Here is a 6,742-nt window from a genome sequence, read left to right on the forward strand (position 1 = left end):
AGTAGAGATGGGGTTTTGCCATGTTGGTCAGGCTGATCTTGAACTCCTGGCCTCAAGAAATCTGCTGGCCTCAGCCTCCCAAAGTGCAAGGATTACAGGAGTGAGCCACTACATCTGGCCACTAGATCTTTAGTAACTGTATGTGAATCTACAATTATGTCAAAATAAGTTAAAAAAAAAATCTGCAATCACAACATCAATTACTTCTTTTTCCCAGGTAGCACAGCTCTGTATTTTGCTCTTGATTGGACTAATGCCTGTGGATGCAAAAATTCATGTGCCGATTGGCCTAGGTGTAGTTTTACTACCTATTCCTGAACCAATTACTGTGGCAAGGTGACTGAGATCATGCTCATGGTCTGTGCATCAAGACCCATTCTTGAAGTCAAAACTCGGAAACCTCATGGGTACTGTGGAGTAGAGTGGAGAGTGGAGTTGAGTGGAGAGTAGAGTAGAGGAGTGGAGTGGAGTGGAGTGTGGCGTGGAATGGAGAGTGGAGTGGACTGTGGAGTGGAATAGAGAGTGCACTGGAGTGTGGACTGGAATGGACGGGAGTGGAGAGTGGAGTGGAGTGTGGAGTGCAATGGAGAGTGGAGTGGAGTGCGGAGTGGAGTGTGGAGTGGAATAGAGAGTGGAGTGGAATGGAGAGGGGAGTGGAGAGTGGAGCGGAGAGTGGAGTGGAGTGTGGAGTGGAATAGAGAGTGGAGTGGAGTGTGGAGTGGAATAGAGAGTGGAGTGGAGCATGGAATGGAGAGTGGAGTGGAGTGTGGAGTGGAATAGAGAGTGGAGTGGAGTGTGGAGTGGAATGGAGAGTGGAGTGTGGAGTGGAATGGAGAGTGGTGTGGAGTGTGGAGTGGAGTGGAGAGTGGAGTGGAGTGTAGAGTGGAGTGGAGAGTGGAGTGGAGTGTAGAGTGGAATGGAGAGTGGAGTGGAGTGTGGAGTGGAGTGGAGAGTGGAGTGAGGAGTGGAATGGAGAGTGGAGTGTGGAGTGGAATGGAGAGTGAAGTGGAGTGTGGAGTGGAGAGTGGAGTGTGGAGTGGAGAGTGGAGTGGAGAGTGGAGTGGAGTGTGGAGTGGAGTGGAGAGTGGAGTGGAGTGTGGAGTGGAATGGAGAGTGGAGTGGAGTGTGAAGTGGAATGGAGAGTGGATTGGAGTGTGGAGTAGAATGGAGAGTGCAGCAGAGAGTGGAGTGTGGAGTGGAATGGAGAATGGAGTGGAGAGTGGAGTGGAGTGTGGAGTGGAGTGGAGTTTGGAGTGGAGTGGAGAGTGGAGTGGAGTGTGGAGTGGAGTGGAGAGTGGAGTGGAGTGTGGAGTGGAATGGAGAGTGGAGTGGAGTGTGGAGTGGAGAGTGGAGTGGAGTGTGGAGTAGAGTGGAGAGTGGAGTGGAGTGTGGAGTGGAATGGAGAGTGGAGTGGAGAGCGGAGTGGAGTGTGGAGTGGAATAGAGAGTGGAGTGGAGTGTGGAGTGGAGTGGAGACTGGAGTGGAGTGTGGAGTGGAGTGTTGAGTGGTTGTGGAGAGTGGAGTGGAGTGTGGAGTAGAGTGGAGAGTGGAGTGGAGAGTGGAGTGGAGTGAAGAGTGGAGTGCAGTGTGGAGTGGAATGGAGAGTGGAGTGGAGTGTGGAGTGGAATGTGGAGTGGAATGGAGAGTGGAGTGGAGAGTGGAATGGAGTGTGGAGTGGAGTGGAGAGTGGAGTGGCGTGTGGAGTGGAATGGAGAGTGGAGTGGACTGTGGAGTGGAATGTGGAGTGGAATGGAGTGTGGAGTGGATTGTGGAGTGGAGAGTGGAGTGGAGTGTGGAGTGGAGTGGAGTGTGGAGTGGAATGGAGAGTGGAGTGGAGTGTGGAGTGGAGTGTGCAGTGGAATAGAGAGTGGAGTGGAGTGTGGAGTGGAATGGAAAGTGGAGTGGAGTGTGGAGTGGAATGGAGAGTGGAGTACAGTGTGGAGTGGAGAGCTGAGTGGAGTGTGGAGTGGAATGGAGAGTGGAGTGGAGTGCTGAGTGGAATGGAGAGTGGAGTGGAGTGTGGAGTGGAATGGAGAGTGGAGGGGAGTGTAGAGTGGAATGGAGAGTGGAGTGGAATGTGAAGTGGAATGGAGAGTGGAGTGCAGTGTGGAGTGGAGAGTGGAGTGGAGTGTGGAGTGGAGAGTGGGGTGGAGTGTGGAATGTAGTGGAGAGTGGATTGGAGTGTGGAGTGGAATGGAGAGTGGAGTGGAGTGTGGAGTGGAGTGGAGAGTGGAGTGGAGTGTGGAGTGGAGTGAAATGGAGAGTGGAATGTTGAGTGGAATGGAGAGTGAAGTGGAGTGTGGAGTGGAGTTGATAGTGGAGTGGAGTGTGGAGTGGAATGTAGAGTGGAGTGGAGTGTGGAGTGGAGTGGAGAGGAGTGGAGTGTGGAGTGGAGTGTTGAGTGGAGTGGAGAGTGGAGTGAAGTGTGGAGGAGAGTGGAGAGTGGAGTTGAGAGTGGAGTGGAGTGTGGAGTGGAGTGGAGAGTGGAGTGCAGTGTGGAGTGGAATGGAGAGTGGAGTGGAGTGTGGAGTGGAGTGGAGAGTGGAGTGGAGTGTGGAGTAGAGTGGAGAGTGGAGTGGAGTGGAGAGTGGAGTGTGGAGTGGAATGGAGAGTGGAGTGGAGTGTGGAGTGGAATGTGGAGTGGAGTGGAATGTGGAGTGGAATGTGGAGTGGAATGGAGAGTGGAATGGAGTGTGGAGTGGAGTGGAGAGTGGAGTGGAATGGAATGTGGAGTGGATTGTGGAGTGGAGAGTGGAGTTGAGTGTGGAGTGGAGTGTGGAGTGGAATAGAGAGTGGAGTGGAGTGTGGAGTGGAATAGAGAGTGGAGTGGAGTGTAGAGTTGAATGGACAGTGGAGTGGAGTGTGGAGTGGAATGGAGAGTGGAGTGGAGTGTGGAGTGGAGTGGAGAGTGGAGTGGAGTGTGGAGTGGAATGGAGAGTGGAGTGGAGTGTGGAGTGGAATGGAACGTGGAGTGGATTGTTGAGTGGAGAGTGGAGTTGAGTGTGGAGTAGAGTGTGGAGTGGAGTGGAGTGTGGAGTGGAATAGAGAGTGGAGTGGAGTGGAGTGTGGAGTGGAATAGAGAGTGGAGTGGAGTGTGGAGTGGAATGGAGAGTGGAGTGGAGTGTGGAATGGAATGGAGAGTGGAGTGGAGTGTGGAGAGTGGAGTGGAATGGAGAGTGGAGTGGAGTGTGGAGTGGAATGGAGAGTGAAGTGGAGTGTGGAGTGGAATGGAGAGTGGAGTGGAGTGTGGAGTGGAATGGAGAGTGGAGTGGAGTGTGTAGTGGAATGGAGAGTGGAGTGTGGAGTAGAATGGAGAGTGGAGTGGAGTGTGGAGTGGAATGGAGAATGGAGTGGAGAGTGGAGTGGAGAGTGGAGTGGAGAGTGGAGTGGAGTGTGGAGTGGAGTTGAGAGTGGAGTGGAGTGTGGAGTGGAATGGAGAGTGGAGTGGAATGTGGAGTGGAATCGAGAGTGGAATGTGGAGTGGAATTGAGAGTGGAGTGTGGAGTGGAATGGAGAGTGTAGTGGAGTGGAGAGTGGAGTGGAGTGTGGAGTGGAGTGTTGAGTGGAGTGGAGTGTGGAGTGGAATGGAGAGTGGAGTGGAGTGTGGAGTGGAATGGAGAGTGGAGTGGAGTGTGGAGTGGAGTGGAGAGTGGAGTGGAGTGTGGAGTGGAGTGGAGAGTGGAGTGGAGTGTGGAGTGGAGTGGAAAGTGGAGTGGAGTGTGGAGTGGAATGGAGAGTGGAGTGGAGTAGAGAATGGAGTGGAGTGTGGAATGGAGAGTGGAGTGGAGTGTGGAGTGGAATTGAGAGTTGAGTGGAGTGTGGAGTGGAATGGAGAGTGGAATGGAGTGTGGAGTGGAATGGAGAGTGGAGTGGAGTGTGGAGTGGAATGGAGAGTGGAGTGGAGTGTGGAGTGGAATGGAGAGTGGAGTGGAGTGGGGAGTGGAGTGGAGTGTGGAGTGGAATGGAGAGTGGTGTGGAGTGTGGAGTGGAGTGGAGAGTGGAGTGGAGTGTGAAGTGGAATGGCGAGTGGAGTGGAGTGTGGAGTGGAGTGGAGAGTGGAGTGGAGTGTGGAGTGGCGTGTGGAGTGGAATGGAGAATGGAGTGGAGTGTGGAGTGGAATGGAGAGTGGAGTATGGAGTGGAGTGGAGAGTGGAGTGGAGTGTGGAGTGGAGTGGAGAGTGGAGTGGATTGTGAAGTGGAATGGAGAGTGGAGTGTGGAGTGGAATGGAGAGTGGAGTGGAGTGTGGAGTGGAGTATGGAGTGGAATGGAGAGTGGAGTGGAGTGTGGAGTGGAATGGAGAGTGGAGTGGAATGGAGAGTGGAGTGGAGTGGAATGGAGAGTGGAGTATGGAGCGGAATGGAGAGTGGAGTGGAGTGTGGTGTGGAATTGAGAGTGGAATGGGGTGTGGAGTGGAATGGAGAGTGGATTGGAGTTTGGAGTGGAGTGGAGAGTGGAGTGGAGTGTGGAGTGGAGTGGAGAGTGGAGTGGAGTGTGGAGTGGAGTGTGGAGTGGAACGGAGAGTGGAGTGGAGTGTGGAATGGAATGGAGAGTGGAGTGTGGAGTCGAATGGAGAGTGGAGTGGAGTGTGTAGTGGAATGCAGAGTGGATTGGAGTGTGGAGTGGAGTGGAGAGTGGAGTGGATTGTCGAGTGGAATGGGGAGTGGAGTATGGAGTGGAATGGAGAGTGGAGTGGAGTGTGAAGTGGAATTGAGAGTGGAATGGGGTGTGGAGTGGAATGGAGAGTGGATTGGAGTGTGAAGTGGAGTGGAGAGTGGAGTGGAGTGTGGAGTGGAGTGGAGAGTGGAGTGGAGTGTGTAGTGGAGTGTGGAGTGGAACAGTGAGTGGAGTGGAGTGTGGAGTGGAATGGAGAGTGGAGTGTGGAGTCGAATGGAGAGTGGAGTGGAGTGTGTAGTGGAATGGAGAGTGGAGTGTGGAATGGAATGGAGAGTGGAGTGGAGTGTGGAGTGGAATGGAGAGTGGAGTGGAAAGTGGAGTGGAGTGTGGAGTGGAGTGGGGAGTGGAGTGGAGTGTGGAGTGGAATGGAGAGTGGAGTGGAGTGTGGAGTGTGAAGTGGAGTGCAGTGTGGAGTAGAGTGGAGAGTGGAGTAGAGTGGGGAGTGGAGTGGAGGGTGGAGTGGATTGGAGAGTGGAGTGGAGTGTGGAGTAGAGTGGAGAATGGAGTGGAGTGGAGTTTGGAGGGTGAAGTGGAGTGGAGAGTGGAATGGAGAGTGGAGTGGAGTGTGGGTTAGAGTGGAGAATGGAGTGGAGTGGAGTGTGGAGGGTGGAGTGGAGTGGAGAGTGGAGGGTAGAGTCGAGTGGAGAGTGGAGGGTGGAGTGGAGTGGAGAGTCGAGTGGAGAGTGGCGTGGAGTGTGGAGTGAAGTAGAGTGTGGAGTGGAGTGGAGTGTGGAGTGGAATGGAGAGTGGAGTGGAGTGGAGAGTGGAGAGTGGATTGAAATGGTGTACTTGTTTGCTCTGTCCCCTTCCCTATCACTCTGTGTAGTCACCTGGGCCTTATATCCATGGAAATTAGTTTTTTCTGGGTAAATCAAAATAAGGGGCTTAGGTATGACAAGAGTTTTTAACTACCTCAATAGAAAGACCAGAAGAAGGTGGTTGGGGGTCGTATGGTGGATTCGTTATCCTCAGGGCTCACTGTCCTATTTTCTGCTCCAACATTCTTGGGCATCACATCTACCCTCAATGTTATCTAATAGTCCAGGATGACTGCTGGAGTTTCGTAATCCAGATGGGAAAGAGAAAGCGCAAAATGTCATTCGTCCCAATTGAGTGAAGCTTCCCACTTGTTTTTTTTTTTTGAGACGGAGTCTCTCTCTGTCACCCAGGCTGGAGTGCAATGGCTCGATCTCGGATCACTGCAACCTCCGCCTTCCAGGTTCAAGTGAGTGTCTTGCCTCAGCTTCCCGAGTGTCTTGCCTCAGCTTCCCAAGTGGCTTGGATTACAAGTGCGCGCCACCACCCCCAGCTAATTTTTGTATTTTTATTAGAGACGGGGTTTCAACATGTTGACCAGGATGGTTTCGATCTCCTGACCTTGTGATCCACCCGCTTCAGCCTTTTTTTGTTTGTAAAGGTTGCCATTGAAAAAGGTGTTTTTTTTTTTTTTTTTTTTTTTTTTTTTTTTGAGACGGAGTTTCGCTCTTGTTACCCAGGCTGGAGTGCAATGGCGCGATCTCGGCTCACCACAACCTCTGCCTCCCGGGTTCAGGCAATTCTCCTGCCTCAGCCTCCTGAGTAGCTGGGATTACAGGCACATGCCACCATGCCCAGCTAATTTTTTGTAGTTTTAGTAGAGACGGGGTTTCACCATGTTGAGCAGGATGGTCTTGATCTCTTGACCTCGTGATCCACTCGCCTCAGCCTCCCAAAGTGCTGGGATTACAGGCGTGAGCCACCGCGCCCGGCCGAAAAAGGTGGTGTTTTAATTCATTGCACAAACTTGAGAACACCTTTGAGGGGGAAAAGGGGTGCCTTTAATAACCATATAAGAACAACAGGTAGAAGTAGGAAGCACTCCAGATAAACTGAGAAAAATTATCACCTTATCTTTGAAGACACTTCTCAAAAGTCTGTTCCCCACAGCAACTTGGGCAGTATGCGTTTTAGCTGAGCATACTGCTGTGCGGGGTAAAACTCTGCATTCTTTATGGAAGGAAGGAGGAATGTCCGAATGGCTGTTGGGTAGGCAATTCGCAGTTTCCGTAGCTAGTTCTGTAGCAGGCC

Source organism: Aotus nancymaae, unplaced genomic scaffold (genome assembly GCF_030222135.1).
Source record: "Aotus nancymaae isolate 86718 unplaced genomic scaffold, 86718_ANA_hifiasm-v0.15.2.pri h1tg000051l, whole genome shotgun sequence".
In the NCBI taxonomy this organism is placed as follows: domain Eukaryota; kingdom Metazoa; phylum Chordata; class Mammalia; order Primates; family Aotidae; genus Aotus; species Aotus nancymaae.